Below are 16,071 nucleotides of genomic sequence, written 5' to 3'. Positions count from 1 at the left end.
GTGTTGCGGCTTGTTAAACAATGGCGCACTGGTTTTAGCTCTGTTGATTCAGCTAAAGTCAATATCGCAATGAGTCACAAATTCGAATCTGGGTTCTTAAAGCCTATTGTGATTGTATGCTATCAAAGACACGTAAATCTCATCAATCATATCGATTTTATCGATCTACCACTCCTTACAGACTCTAAATACAATGACCTTTGACCTGTGTCCAATCACCATGTGCACCCTGAATCCTGACTAGTATCAGAGCATCTAATGAGTTCTTTGGCACATTTGGCCTTAAAAATTTAACCACACATTCAAAGGACTGACTATGTTGAAAACATTTAAGCATCAGGCACTGAAAGATCTACAGTACATATAGCCTATTTGATCAAATATTATATTATACACTCACCTAAAGGATTATTAGGAACACCTGTTCAATTTCTCATTAATGCAATTATCTAATCAACCAATCACATGGCAGTTGCTTCAGTGCATTTAGGGGTGTGGTCCTGGTCAAGACAATCTCCTGAACTCCAAACTGAATGTCAGAATGTCAGAATGGGAAAGAAAGGTGATTTAAGCAATTTTGAGCATGGCATGGTTGTTGGTGCCAGACGGGCCGGTCTGAGTATTTCACAATCTGCTCAGTTACTGGGATTTTCACGCACAACCATATCTAGGGTTTACAAAGAATGGTGTGAAAAGGGAAAAACATCCAGTATGCGGCAGTCCTGTGGGCAAAAATGCCTTGTTGATGCTAGAGGTCAGAGGAGAATGGGCCAACTGATTCAAGCTGATAGAATTACAACTTTGCCTGAAATAACCACTCGTTACAACTGAGGTATGCAGCAAAGCATTTGTGAAGCCACAACACACACAACCTTGAGGCGGATGGGCTACAACAGCAGAAGACCCCACCGGGTACCACTCATCTCCACTACAAATAGGAAAAAGAGGCTACAATTTGCAAGAGCTCACCAAAATTGGACAGTTGAAGACTGGAAAAATGTTGCCTGGTCTGATGAGTCTCGATTTCTGTTGAGACATTCAGATGGTAGAGTCAGAATTTGGCGTAAACAGAATGAGAACATGGATCCATCATGCCTTGTTACCACTGTGCAGGCTGGTGGTGGTGGTGTAATGGTGTGGGGGATGTTTTCTTGGCACACTTTAGGCCCCTTAGTGCTAATTGGGCATCGTTTAAATGCCACGGCCTACCTGAGCATTGTTTCTGACCAGTGTCCATCCCTTTATGGCCACCATGTACCCATCCTCTGATGGCTACTTCCAGCAGGATAATGCACCATGTCACAAAGCTTGAATCATTTCAAATTGGTTTCTTGAACATGACAGTGAGTTCACTGTACTAAAATGGCCCCCACAGTCACCAGATCTCAACCCAATAGAGCATCTTTGGGATGTGGTGGAACGGGAGCTTCGTGCCCTGGATGTGCATCCCACAAATCTCCATCAACTGCAAGATGCTATCCTATCAATATGGGCCAACATTTCTAAAGAATCCTTTCAGCACCTTGTTGAATCAATGCCACGTAGAATTAAGGCAGTTCTGAAGGCGAAAGGGGGTCAAACACAGTATTAGTATGGTGTTCCTAATAATCCTTTAGGTGAGTGTATAGAAGTGCCCCGATACTAATTTTACCAAGTAACTTGTTTTGGGTATCGGCCTGTAACAGGGGGATTAAAATGGGAAAGGAGGCAGGAAATGAAATTGAATGAAAATTATGTTCTATATTTAAAGGGTTTAAACGCATTAAAATGTTAATTTTAAAATGAAACCAGTATTAGAAGCACTATGCACACATGTGCAACCACGTCATTATATTAATCCCAACTTGGAAATTTGATGACACCGATATGGAGTACAAGTATTTACCGCTAGTATTGGCACGATACAAGTACTACCAAGTAGTATCAGTGCATCTCTAATATTATATACAGTATATATACAAATTTAGCAAATGAAGGACAGCTATTTGCAGTGTGAAAGCATCTGAAAGTCACTCCCTGCATCAGAAATCATGCACTGTTAGAGTATGTACTCCTTTTGATGAAGGATGCACTTCTTGGTCGGTAAAAGAGTATGTTCTTAAGGTTTGCATGAGAGTAATATGAATAGATTCCAAAAATGGTTCATCCAGGAATATGTGAATTGTCTTGTGACCCATATATAAGATGTAAAAACAACCATGAAAATGATCTACTCTGGTTTTGTTAAACAAGAACAATTTAAGCACAAGGAACAACTTTCTTGGTGCATACAGCACTTTTAGTTGAAAAGAGCCACCCAACGAAGTGAGTTAGAGAATTATGGGATTGTAAAGTGTCCAGTCATTGCGCACTTCAGAATCTCGCCAAAAATAGTAGGTCATGAAGATATATTTTAGGCTACTGTTGTATGAATACTTTGGACATGGATTTGGACATACTACTCCATTGGGCATATTTTATAGGGAAGTTTGCATATGTGAACGCAGGGATTCATTTCAGTGGGAGTTGGCTATTTCCAGCAGTAGTGACCATTGGCAGTACGATCTGGGTGTGTTAAATGTAATGAAGTTGAGAAAAGTTTACGTTTTATGCATATGAGCAGCAACGTATTATACCAACTACTTATTAAAGTGAAAAAAACCTTATAGCAAACAAGATCCATCTCCTGTGAGATTCTGTAGTCGAGTGTAGGTGAAGTTAATAAAATTAAAAAAAGTGATTTCACTGTTATGCATGGAAAACTGTCATGCTTGGATGAGTGTTCTTGTTCATGATATGGTGTGTTTACTGTGCTGCAATTTATATTCAAAAACATTCCCTTCTAGAATTGTTCATTCTAGCAAGAAAACTTTGCCAAATGAGAATATTTGTTTTTTTACCAGCAACACATCCCATTTCTGATCATCTTTTCGAAAGCTATGGCTGTCTGCACAGACCACTAATAACATTAAAGCACATAGAAGCAACGTCCACTAAGGCCGACAATACAGCTACTTGACAACCTCCAGAGATTAATATAATTTTGAGATGTATTATCCTCTGAGGGGTGCACATGGCACGTAAGTCCTTGTCTTGTTTTATTGTTTTAATTGTCCAGCCAGCTGGGGCAGATGGTTGTTTGGTGCCTTTAAGAAAAACGTGTAGCAATAGTTATTGTAGCCTCTGGAGACCCTGAGGAGGCATTGATGGTGTGTTTGTGGTCTGTGTGTTGTGTAAGGAGTGCTGGGATGAACAGAACACACTTTATGAATTAATGAGTGGTGCCCTTGTGCTGGAAGACAGCATTAAAACGCACAGAAGGTTGTGTGTTCGTTTATCAGTTCTGTCTGGGTGGGTTTATGCATGTAAACCTACGTCAGATTTGTGTGTATGTGTGTCCAGAGTCATGGTGACGCAAGTATTAAGGTCACCTGTTTTTTCTGTGCTACTTATCTATGCACAGGCGTAAAAGACAGTTGACAGATAAGATAAAAGAATTAAAGTTTTTGTATTTTGAGAAATTAAAACAAAGAAATATGTAAAATTATGCATTATTTCTAGGTCAAAGATGCATTTTTTTTTATATAATGCAAAATGTGAATTTTTATTTTTTTGGTGAGCACACAAGATACTCTTTGGAAAAATGACAAGCAAATATGAAGTTAGTGCAGATTTTATTGCTTTAACTGCCATTTTTTAAGAATAACCTTTTTTTGAAACATGTTTAGTCCAATTGCCATTCACATAAATAGTCATGTGGTGTAATACTGTAAATTAATTTTTTAAATTACAAATATTCCATATAGCCTCACAGGAGCTCACTGAGCTTAATGTGATCATAAAAAATTCATAAAAAATGTATTTCCATGGTTACCCTGGTTATCCTCATTGCTACGGTGACTCCCCATTATTTTCTGACACCCCCCGCAACACCAATCTTCCATTAACACCACCTGGCCTGTATAAAAATGTGGACTTATTTTTCTTTCTTTCTCCATCTCTATCCCTTTCTCTCTCTTTCACCCTGTTTAATTTTTTTATGTTTATTCTCTTCTCCTGAGCAATGTATATGCCTCTTGGTATTCAGCTTACAAGGCCATGATCTGACATTTCAACTAGGAATGTATAATGTGATTATTGATCAAGGTGGGGCATTTGAATTTAAAATGAGAGAAATGTGTCCAAATCAATGAGGTTAAACAGAGAGCCTCTGAAACATGACTCTATTACAAAACAGTTAATGTATCATGCTTATCTCTAAATAAGGCACAAATTATAAGAGCAAATATGTAGAAGCAGAATGAGTTTGTGGGTACTTATAATTTTCTTCAATAGAATCTTGTTGAAAGATTAAACGGTTAAAAGCATTACGGTTCACAAACTTCACAGTTAAAATTATACTGTAAAAGCTTCCCAGTCTGTGTACTTAACTAGCTGTTCAGATGTTTTAGTGACAGAATGCTCCTCTCTGCTCCTTTCCGAAACCACAGATTTTTAAGCCCCTTAAAAGACTAGACACGACTCACTCTCTTTTACTTAAATGCTGAGGTTAAATCCATTACTCAGACCTAAATGATTTGAATAGATGCTACCACTTGCTCTCCTTTCCTCCCCATGTATTAGAAACCTTTTGTTGTCTTTGCCTAGTTGACGAATGTTTGACAAACGTCATTTGAGGTGATTTACAGTCCCAGTCAGAACTAATGAAGGGTCTCTGGGTTGTGCAAGAACAGTGTCAACATTATAGTAGACCTCAGAGAGCTGTATAACATTACAAAGACTATGTTGATGTAATCTTTTTAGAAAACCCAACTAATGTGATTTACATTTTTGTCAAGTCAACACTTCCTTTTTATTGTGCCTATTTCATGAATTGTGAGCTTGTTTGTTGAATATGGGTCAAATAACAAGCAGGGTCCGAAGTTAACTTTTTAGCCAAGGTGGCTGGTAGATGTACCTGCCTGTCAAATTTCTTGCCGGCCAATTCTTTCAATGTGTATTTTAAACTACACGTTGTCATATGAAAATCCTCTAAGTAGCCCAATTTTATGAGCCTTAAATACATATTACACAGTAAGAGTTCTTTTTGTATTTGGAGTGACTAAACACACATATTCTCAGAGTAATGCCATCATTATTCTGAGAATGTGTGTGGTGGTGGATAATTCAAATGTACTCGCACATCTCGAAATCCGAGAGTGGTCTTCCCTTCTGATGGCATGAACGCTCATCAACATTGCCTTCATCTTGCTTAGATTTACTACTTACTAGACAATTGATGAGTAGTGTCAGCGCTATGGACCCCCTCACTTTGACCAATGTGCCCCCCCACCTCGACTACATTTCAACCACCAACGTTTTAGTGCAGTGGTTGAACATTTCAAACGGTTCCTTACACACTGTAGGCGAATATACAATGAACTTCAAACCTAAAACTACCCCACATAGAATTAACGTTCTGCCTATGAAAAAGTCTTTCATGGAAGCAAAAAAAAAAAATCAGAACAGATGATAATAGTGCTGGACCGTACAGGTATGTTCAAGATAATCAAATCACATATAGTCTACATACACTGACATACTGTTTATTAACACTTTTTTCTCTAAAAACAAGAAAAAGCATTGAGTATTTGAACTTTGAGCTCTTCATTACTCTGTAGTATTGTTGTCTCGATATAAAAATGTCAGTTGTTGGTACCGATACCAGTGTAATTTCACAGTTCTCAATACCAATTTCGATACCGCAAAAATGTGCTAATATGGTAACGTGCTATTGAACACACTCATTTAGCCTATTTAAAGTTAAATTTCAATTTAAATAATAAGTTAAAAGAAATTCATGTTTTCTTCAAGTATTTCTTAAGTATGCATTGCTTAAGTGTTTTTACAACTCATTTTTGTAACCACCCCACAGATTTAATATTAGCAAGCTATAGTTTTGGCAAGTCATTTAGGACATCTACTTTGTGCATGACACAAGTAATTTTTTCCAACAATAGCTTACAGACAGATTGTTTAACTTTTATTTGACTATATCACAATTCCAGTTGGTCAGAGTACATACACTAAGTTAACTGTGCCTTTAAGCAGCTTGTAAAATTCCATAAAATGATGGGAAGCCTTTAGATATTTAGTCAATTAGCTTCTGATAGGAGGTGTACTGAATTGGAGGTGTACCTGTGGATGTATTTCAGGGCCTACCTTCAAACTTAGTGCCGCTTGACAAAAATCAGCCAAGACTTCAGAAAGAAAATTGTGGACCTCCACAAGTGTGATTCATCCTTGAGAGCAATTTCCAAATGCCTAAATGTACCACATTCATCTGTACAAACAATAGTATGTGAGTATAAACACCATTGAACCATAAGGAGGAGATATATTCTGTCTCCTAGAGATGAAAGTAGTGTGAAAAATGCAAATCAATCCCACAACAACAGCAAAGGACCTTGTGAAGATGCTGAAGGAAACAGGTAGACAGGGGTGTAAAGTAACGAATTACAAATACTTAAGTTACTGTAACTACTTTTTCCCAAGAATTGTACTTTAAGTAGTTACTTTTACTGCGCTATTTTCCCACCATCTGTGTTCACTACTTCCCTGTCCTTTATTTGTATATATCAACATGATTGGCTAGGGAGAGTTTCGTGACTCCCTTCAAATTAAATCACATGTAAAAAACTTGAACAGCAGCTGCAGATCTGGCGCCAACTGTGGAGGATGTCTCAAGCACAGTTCAACACCTGAACAACACATCAGCTGAAAGGGATGTTCGCAGTGAAAAAGGCCAGTTGCTTGATTGTGTCATGTGAGTTTAACTTGCTCAAGCCAAATATCAGTATTAATCCTGCCACTAATTTGAAGAAACGTATTGAGGTAAATGTAATATTTCTGCTTACTAGATTCTGTGTGTCTATAACGTAGCCTTTAATTTAAATATCTATCACTGAGGTTATTGGGCTGCTGTGAGCGATTAATGCAATGTTATCAATAGGGCTGTGCAATAAAATGATCTTGATGTTTATCGGAAAAAGAGAGATGTCCTCAATCAAACTTTTGAGTAGTTTTCTATATTTAGCCAATGTTCTACATCTAAAACAGGGGTGTTCATTACATCAATCGCGATAGCAAGAGCACCACTGGTATTTTTTAAAATATTGTTTGTTTTTTAATAAGACCGACCCCTGATGTTGAGTGTGTTATTTGGTATAATAAATTACCATGAAAGTAGAGATGATAAAATAATTTATAATTATGCTTAGCCTTTATAAAGATAGAAAGTATCAACATTTGCAGAGCAATATTTCAGCAGAACATTCCACCGGCCACAAACTTCAGAAAGTTGTCCATAATGCATTAGAATGAGAACACAACTATTTCTGGGCTTAAAAGATACAAGAATTAAATAATTGTGGAACATTGTGCTACTTAAAGAAATAATTCACACAAAAATGAAAATTCTCTCATCATCTACTCACCCTCATGCCATCTGTCTATGACTTTCTTTCTTCAGAACAAGTTAAGATTTGTAGAAGAATATTTCAGCTCTGTAGGTCCATTCAATGTAAGTGAAGGGGTGCCAAACTGTTTATGCTCCAAAAAGCACACAAACGCAGCATAAAAGTAATACAAACAACTTCAGTGGTTTAATCCATGACTTAAGAATTGATATGACAGGTGTGGGTGAGAAACAGATCAATATTTAAGTCAATTTTTGCTAGAAATTATTCTCTCTATCCAGTAGGTGGCGATATGCATGAATAAAGTGAATCACTAAAAACACATGAAGAAAGTTAAGGTGGTGATTGACTGAGCAGGGAGGAGAATTAATAGTAAAAAATGTAATTAAATATTGATCTGTTTCTCACCACATCTATCAAATCACTTCTGAAGACATGGATTAAACCACTGGAGGCACGTGGATTAGACTACTTTTATGCTGATTTATGTGATTTGTGGAGCTTCAATATTTTAGCACCGATTCACTTTCAATGTATGGACCAAAAGAGCTGAAATATTCTTCTGAAAATCGTAATTTGTGTTCTGCAGAAGAAAGTAAGTCATACACATCCAGGATGGCATGAGGGTAAATGATGAGAGAATTTAAATTTTTGGGTGAATTATTCCTTTTTAAGCGTGATGTAGCCCCTGTACCAAACATCTTTTCCAATGCCTGCTCCATCTCCTCTATTGTGCAGGACATGACGTGGCAAGTGATCCTGCTTATTTAGCATTTTTTTGCATTCCTTGCATTGTTTGAACATGTTTTATGCACAACAATAATGCTCTGTCGGCATTCAGGGAAATTTAGACTCTACACATAAACTGATTATTGTTTCATACTTTGATTTAAAATGCTGATCAGTGTATTGAAAATAACTTTTTAATCTGTTCATTTCTGTTATTTTTTGGAATCAGATTAATGTAGTGTTTATCATATATAAGTGATGTATTTTAAAAGTTGGCATACAGTGTTGGCATAATGTTTGCAACTCAGTACTCAATACTCACTACTCATGAGTACTTTTAAATGAGCTACTCTTTTACTCTTTGAGTAGTTTTTGGACAGCTACTTTTACTCTACTCACACTGCATTTTATGGGTACTTCAACTTGAGGATGATTTTTCAGTACTCTTTCCACCCCTGCAGGTAGACACGTATCTATATCCACTGTAAAACGAGTCCTATGTCGACCTGAAAGGCTGCTCAGCAAGGGAGTACCCACTGCTCCTAAACCGCCATAAAGAAGCCAGACTACAGTTTGCAAGTGCACATGGGGACAAAGATCTGTCCTCTGGTCTAATGAAACAAAAATGTAACCGTTTGGCCATAATGACCATTGTTATGTTTGAAGGAAAAAGGGTGAGGCTTGCAAGCTGAAGAACACCATCCCAAACGTAAAGCATGGGATTGCATCTGCGTTTGCATACTTGCGTGAAGAATGTTTGGGCCCTAAGATTGCAGCATGTCGTGGTTTAACATATCAAGATTTTAATTTGATTAATTCTGCATTTCGGTGTAAAATGAGTAACAGAGCACACACTCAGATAAGCATGTGAGCATTTAAAAGCAGCCGTGTGTCAGTCTGACTACATGCTCAAATATTAAAATAAAATGATTTAAATATGATATATGGAAACCATGTAAAGCAAAGTACTGAGTCTCGTTCAACATCAGGATTTGCATTTTTCTGTCTTTTTCAGTTTTTCATTCACACTCTAAATTGTATAATTGTTAATTGTCTGATTAATTGTGTAATAATTTCAAAGATTGGTACCTGACATATAAATGATAATCCAACACAGCAATCCCTCTAAAATTATTCTACAATCCTACATGCTTTGACATCCTGTTTGCTAGGTAGTTTTTATTGGAAAGAAAAAGTTTAAAGCTGTTCTTTGAATGATTGCTGATGGACTTCAGGAGTGTGTACCCACCCATGTTCTGGCAAACGAGTCCACATGAGTGGAGGGTGTGGAATGCTGTGTATTTATGCAGTTTATCATGAATGATCTGTTTGGATTTGAGGACTGATGCTGGAATTCCAATGAAACAAATATGGCTCATGAGTGTGATCCTAAATATTAAAGGCATACATCTCAGTAATCCACTGTATTTTTTAGCTTCAGAGTTATGCTTTTAATAATGCGATAGATGAAATTCCTGTGATGTTATCCCTGCTGGAACAAACTGTTTAAACTACCCAAAGCTGATTTGCTGGCCTTAGCAAAGCTGGTTTCCCAGCCTGCCCATCTGAAACCCCTCAAAACCCCTCTAAACCTGCCAACAGATCAGCTTGATCAGGCTGTGAGACCAGATAGGAAGAGCAAACCAATTTAGGCTGGTTATAGCTGTTTTTTGTTTTTATTTTATTTTTTTGCAGCAGGGAATATTAAGAAATCTCTGATGTGTATTCAGACAAACTCAAAATGTATTTGATTCCTAGCAGATATCATGGGCAGAAAAAGGTTTTTCACTGGACTGATAAAGTATTGATAAACAGTATCTTATTTTTTATGATTACACTTAACAAAAATGTGTATTGTGCATTTGCAGCACATACCCTCATATGTCTGGGTCTTGAGCTCTGAAAGAACACATTGATCTCCACGGGAAACTCTAGCGTTCAATATTGTCTCCAACAGTAATAAGATTGACTGAATTGAGCTGCTGTGTGTTTGCCAGTCACTGCCTCAGGTGTTTGATCAGACTGAGTTTACCATTGGATGGGGATATGATCAGATAATTACACAACGGCGATGGTGTCAAATCATTTTTATTTGTAAAGCGTTTAACAACAAAAATCGTTTTAAAGCAGCTTTACAGAAAATGAGGCTGTAACAGAAAATAATGCTGTAATGTCTTGAAGTCCTCGTTGAGCACTTAAAATGAAGAACGTGATTGAAAATCATAATTTTAAAATGATTTGTCTTTAGGCCCCAGTGAGCAAGCCAAATGCAACTGTGTCAAGGAACCTAAAACTTCATAAGATGATAGTAAACAGAGGTGGTGGTGGGGGGGGGGGGGACACCAGGCCCAGCTAGGGGAGCCAGTTACCCCCAGGCTATATATAGCATGAAAATAATGCCAGTATTAGGTATCTATGTGTAATGAAAGTCATGTATTAATTGAATAAACTGTGTAAATGTTGTGGGCAAACATTTACCCACTAAATTATATCGACTGAACTGTAGGATAAATGTTAAAATGTCTTTTGAAGTCCATCCCGGATTGACTGAAAGTACACGTAGATGCAGTGTCCTTTTTTATTTGGTTGATGAAGGCTATAGTTGGCATTGAATTATGTGTTCCATTTAAAGGAATATTCTGGGTTCAATATAAGGTCAGTCGACAGCATTTGAGGCATTTAATAATGTTGATTATCTCAAACATTTATTTCGACTCGGTCCTACTTTTCTTTAAAATAGCAAATATGTAGGTTTTAGAGAGGCACTAACAATAGAAGTAAATGGGGACAATTTTTGGAAGGTTAAAGGCGGAACTAATCAACAACTAATCGATAATTTTCGATAACGAAAATCATCAAAAACTTATTTTGTTACTTTACAGCCCCATAAAAAATGTGTTTCATGATAAGTTAAAGTTGGTAAAACATGACTCGATTTGCAGCGCACAAGAGTACTTTATAAACACTTCCAATAAGATCATAATAAGCATACAGTTTAACCTGGAGCGGCTTTCACATTGGCCGCCTCTTTTTTTTTTCTAGGTTCCTACGGCAACAGTCAATTAGTCAAACTCACACTTAGACTTTGGGAAACGTTTAGTCCTACTTGAATTGTAGCTATTTTAGTGCAATTCTATCTTTGTTCTGTGGAAGGCTTTGTTTGAAAAATTTTAATAAAGCATTATATTGTTTCATATTGTTTTGTTTTCTTTAAGATGGAAATAAATGCATTGTGACAGGAAACAAATTATATATAGTGTCAAATTTTTGCACTTTCAAAATCTATGATTAGTCATGATTAATTACAAACAATTATGTGATTAATCACAATTTTAAAAAAATGAATCGACTGACAGCACGTGTTAAAATAATATTTTAAAACGTAATATTCTTTTAAGAGAGTGTAGTCCATTCAATGACTAAGATGACGCAAGCAGGTGCATCACAGTCCGGCTGGAAGCTTGTGGCATTTAATTTCTGCTGAAGTCCATCCTAAAGCCGAGGTACAGGCAGTGGCCAGTGAAGTATCCCTTGTTGCGGCTGGAGTTGGCAGCAGTTCATCCTCTGTGAAGTCCATTGTAATAGATGGACTTCACAAAAGAGATTTCACAAACGGAGGGTGCAGAGGGAATGAAAGACATGTTTATTTTATTTATCAGCTAAGGATTTAAATTAAGGAAACAACAAAAATCTGTATTTTTTTAATCATATTTTCAGGTTTTTATCAGCTGGAAAGGTTAAACTACACTGTTCTTTCTGAATTCTGATGCCATTTAAACATGCATGAATTATTTATATTTCTTAGCTTCAATCTTGCAATAGCCACATTTTTTAGTGGCACTCAAATTCCTGTTTCTTTGTTTTGTTTTTGTTTTGTTTTGACTTTATTGTCTGTTCAGATTTCCTGGACAGAAATTCTTCTTTGACACTGGCATAAAACATATGTACATCTGCATACATAATACATAATAAAACACATGGGACACACATTTGTCCCCATTATAAACATACATAAAACTAGTGAATAGTAGTTATGTATATATATATATACATATGTACAGTGAATACAATACATATGCATACACACAAATATACACACCCATATATAGAATTACAATTAATAATTAATTATTCTTTCACTTTTCTCTGCACGCACACACGTTATTTGCAGATTAAGAGTTTATCCTTTTCAACATTCTCTCCTTCCACTTTGTTCTTTTATAGTGCTATACTTAAATAATGTAAGCTGCAGGTGTTATGGCCATATTTAGTAATTTCTCATCAGAACAGAACATTTATGAGCCTTCAGCATGCTTTACTAACTTGATTCCACCAAACACAGCGCCATGTTGCCCTCTAGCTTCCAGTTCCAAAACTGTGCTTACACTGAACACATGTGCTTTTCCAAATAATCAAACAGACACAAGAACAATGCATGCCTCTTAAACTATGTATGGTAGTGCTCAGCCACTTACCACCAACCCAACCAGACTATTCTCTGCTCATTACAATCTCATGTTTATTCACACTGTTAATGAGGCCTACATACATATTCATGCACACCTTTCGCTGATCAAAGTGACATGAACAGTTTTTTCCCACTTCATGTCTGCCAATTTATTCTTAAGCCTCTTCTAGCGCTTTGCCAGCTGATTTGCATGACAGATATGCATTGCTTCCGTTCATCGTTTTTCTCGCAGCGGCTCACGACCACACACCAGCTGCGAGTGTCATTGTTCCGAATGAGCAGTTCTGTAAGTCCAGTGCAACAGGTGGCCACACAAAGAGCCCAGTCGCGCGCAGCTCCTGAAAGGAGACTCTGAAGAGCCCGCTGCTTAGCAACACATGCTGAGATGTGATTGTTACATTTAGATGCTTTGTAGTAGAGGTTTTAGGGCAGTGATTCCCAACCAAGGGTATGTGTACCCCAAGAGCTACATAAGCAGATTCCAGGGTGTACTTGGAAAGATTTTGCTTTGTTAAAGCTATTAAGCAGATAAATAAAAATAAAATAAATTCCGCAGATTAGCAATAGATTCAAATAAGGAATCTCAAATCACTAAACAACATCAAAGAGACTTGCCCCCTGAAATGTCAAAGCTTGTGGAAGACAAACAAGCTCAGGTGACTTACAGGAGCAGAAGCTAGTCAACATTGTCAAACGAGTGCCTCAAAATAAGTAAAATATTGTACCATTCCTGACTAAAATGATAATATCTTAAAGTAGAATTTTTTTGGTAGAGACTTAAAACATTAGCCTCAATTGACTGTCAATCTTTTAAGATCAAAACACATTTATAAATGTCCATTGTCTTTTTATAGGTGTAAGCAGGGCAGTAGCAAGGAATTCTGGGCCCCCTGAATACATATTTCTCCCTTACTTTCTGGGTCCCTACCCTGTTCAAATACAGTTTCAAATTTGTTGTGGGCCCCCTTGGACCTTCTGGCCCCTAGAACTGTAAACACCTTTCACCCCACTATAGCCATGATCTTGGGTGTAAGTAAGGCCTCAAGATCACCCATGTTTAGAATTGTTTTACTTTTTCTAACTTTAGGGCCCAGTTATGAAAATAAGTGTGTCCTGAGAAAACTCTGAGGAAAAGTTGGTATACAGTGTGTACCTTCCAATTCTTATGAGCCTAGCAATCATAATTCTTGAGATATCATGCTCTAAACAGGTATTTTAGTCATTTTGGGGGCTGAAAAAATATGAAGATGTTACTTACTACATAGACAATAGGCGTAGATTGTAGGGACATGTCCCTACCAACTTTCAGAAAATCTCGACCAACATTTGGGCAATTTTACCACAATGAAAATACTTAAGTATGTTTTATTTTTATTTTAATTACTATGTAAGGTCAGTATCATTATTTATCTGTAAGTTATTGTCAGACCTCTTCTTAAGGGGCACATCAACGCTGTTATCACATGTTACTTTTTCTCAGCACTGTTTAAGATGCACCAATCGTTTGTGATTTACTGAAAAAAAATGTTTATGGAGATTACACAGGCAGATTTCATGTGAAGAATGAGACTCTGCTCTTGAAGATACTTGGTGCAGGATTTTATTATGCTAGCTAGTATAACTGCACAGAGAACTGATTGCCATCCCAAATTAAGAGTAATGGAGGTGATCAGTAGGGCTGAACGATATATAGAAATTTGCAATGTATCCCAAATGAACTTGCAGTATGATATTAATGCATTCATCTCTAAAGTATATAAAGATGCAGAGAGCAGAAAATACTAGGTACACTTCTGCTATGTTTGTGGTCGTGTGTGAGAGACGAACAAGCAAACGTTTCATCGGTCTACATCAGCACAACAATTATTTGAACTAATATTGTATATTTTCTGCACTCAATGTATAACAGACATTTAGCTAATACAGGTTATATTTTGCATATTGAGAAGAACCCCGGGGTAGATAAGACAATTTTTGTCAATAAAATATACAACAAAATTAGGCCTTTGTGATCAAAATATTCATTTGTTGTAAACCTAAAGCCCACTTTGTTTAGAAGTCCTACTTAGATTTAAATTTAACTACATTTAAATAAGCATTATGAGAACAAATGACAGTATGTGGGACTGAGAGAAGTTAAAAATCATAAAGTGAGGAAAACATTAATGTTGTATCAATGCTGTATTCTACCAATAATTTGTTTATCTTGATACATTTATTTTTGCACATGTACTGTAACTTGTTCATGTTGCCTACCCTTTGTTTAGATTTCCATTTGTTTAATGCTGGATAATAAATTGTAAAGACTATCAATTAATTTCCCTTGGATATCATTGTTTTCTTGATGTAGATCTGCTAGAGAACAATTTGTTTTGATTTTGACACATTCATCTTTATCGCATATTGCCCATCACTTCGTCCGACAAGTATATGATAGGAAATAAATGGCTATATGATGGAATAAAGTTATTTTGCCTGATTAGCCGAAATAATATGACCACCTGCCTAATATGCTGTTGGTCCTCCAAGTGCTGACAAAACAGCACCGACCCACCGAAGCATGGACTCTACAAGACCCCTGAGGGTGTCCTGTGGTATCTGGCACAAAGACATTAGCAGCAGATCCTTCAAGTCTAGTAAGTTGCGAGGTAAAGCCGCTGTGGATCGTACTTGTTGGTCCAGCTCATCCCACAGATGCTAAATCGGATTGAGATCTGAGGAATTTGGAGGCCAGGACAACACATGGAACACTTCATCTTGTTCCTCGAACCGTTCTCGAACAATTTGTGCAGTGTGGCAAGGCGCGTTATCCTACTGAAAGAAGCCACTACTGTCAGGGAATATCACTGCCATGAAGGGGTGTACCTGGTCTGCAACGATGTTTAGGTAGGTGGCACGTGTCAAATTGACATCCATATGAATGGCTGGACCCAGTGTTTCCCAGTAGAACATTGCCCAGAGCATCACACTCCCTCCACCAGCTTGTTGTCTTCCCACAGTGCATCCTGGTGCCATCACTTCCCCAGGTAAACTGTGCACACGTACACGGCTGTCCACATGATGTAAAAGAAAACGGGACTCATCGGACCAGGCGACCTTCTTTCACTGCTCCAAGGTCCAGTTCAGACACATTGTTGTGTTGTGTAGTGTTGTGACACATTCCTCCTGTAAGCGTCTTTAACATTTTCTGTGACTTGTGCCACAATAAACCTTCCATTTTTCAGACCAGATAGGATAGCCTATGTTGCCCTCGCATATTGATGAGCCTTGGGTGCCCAACACCTTGTAGCTGGTTTGTGGTTTGTCCCTCCTAGGACCACTGCTGACCGGGAGCATCCCACAAGCCTTGCCATTTCAGAGATGCTCTGATTCAGTCGTCTGGCCATAACAATTTGTCGAAGTTGCTCAGGTTTTTAGTCCTGCTCATTTCTCCTGCGT

At 37.4% G+C, this 16,071-nt stretch overlaps 1 protein-coding gene across 1 annotated transcript in view; it reads left to right on the top strand.

The window, feature by feature from the left end:
* The window catches only part of LOC127656809 (ribosomal protein S6 kinase alpha-1-like), a 104,383-nt gene that overhangs the window by 48,689 nt on the left and 39,623 nt on the right, over positions 1 to 16,071 (top strand). The window lies entirely within an intron of this gene.

The sequence above is a fragment of the Xyrauchen texanus genome, chromosome 16, assembly GCF_025860055.1.
Source record: "Xyrauchen texanus isolate HMW12.3.18 chromosome 16, RBS_HiC_50CHRs, whole genome shotgun sequence".
Taxonomy (NCBI): Eukaryota; Metazoa; Chordata; class Actinopteri; order Cypriniformes; family Catostomidae; genus Xyrauchen; species Xyrauchen texanus.
This window is presented reverse-complemented; position numbering and strand designations above follow the sequence as displayed.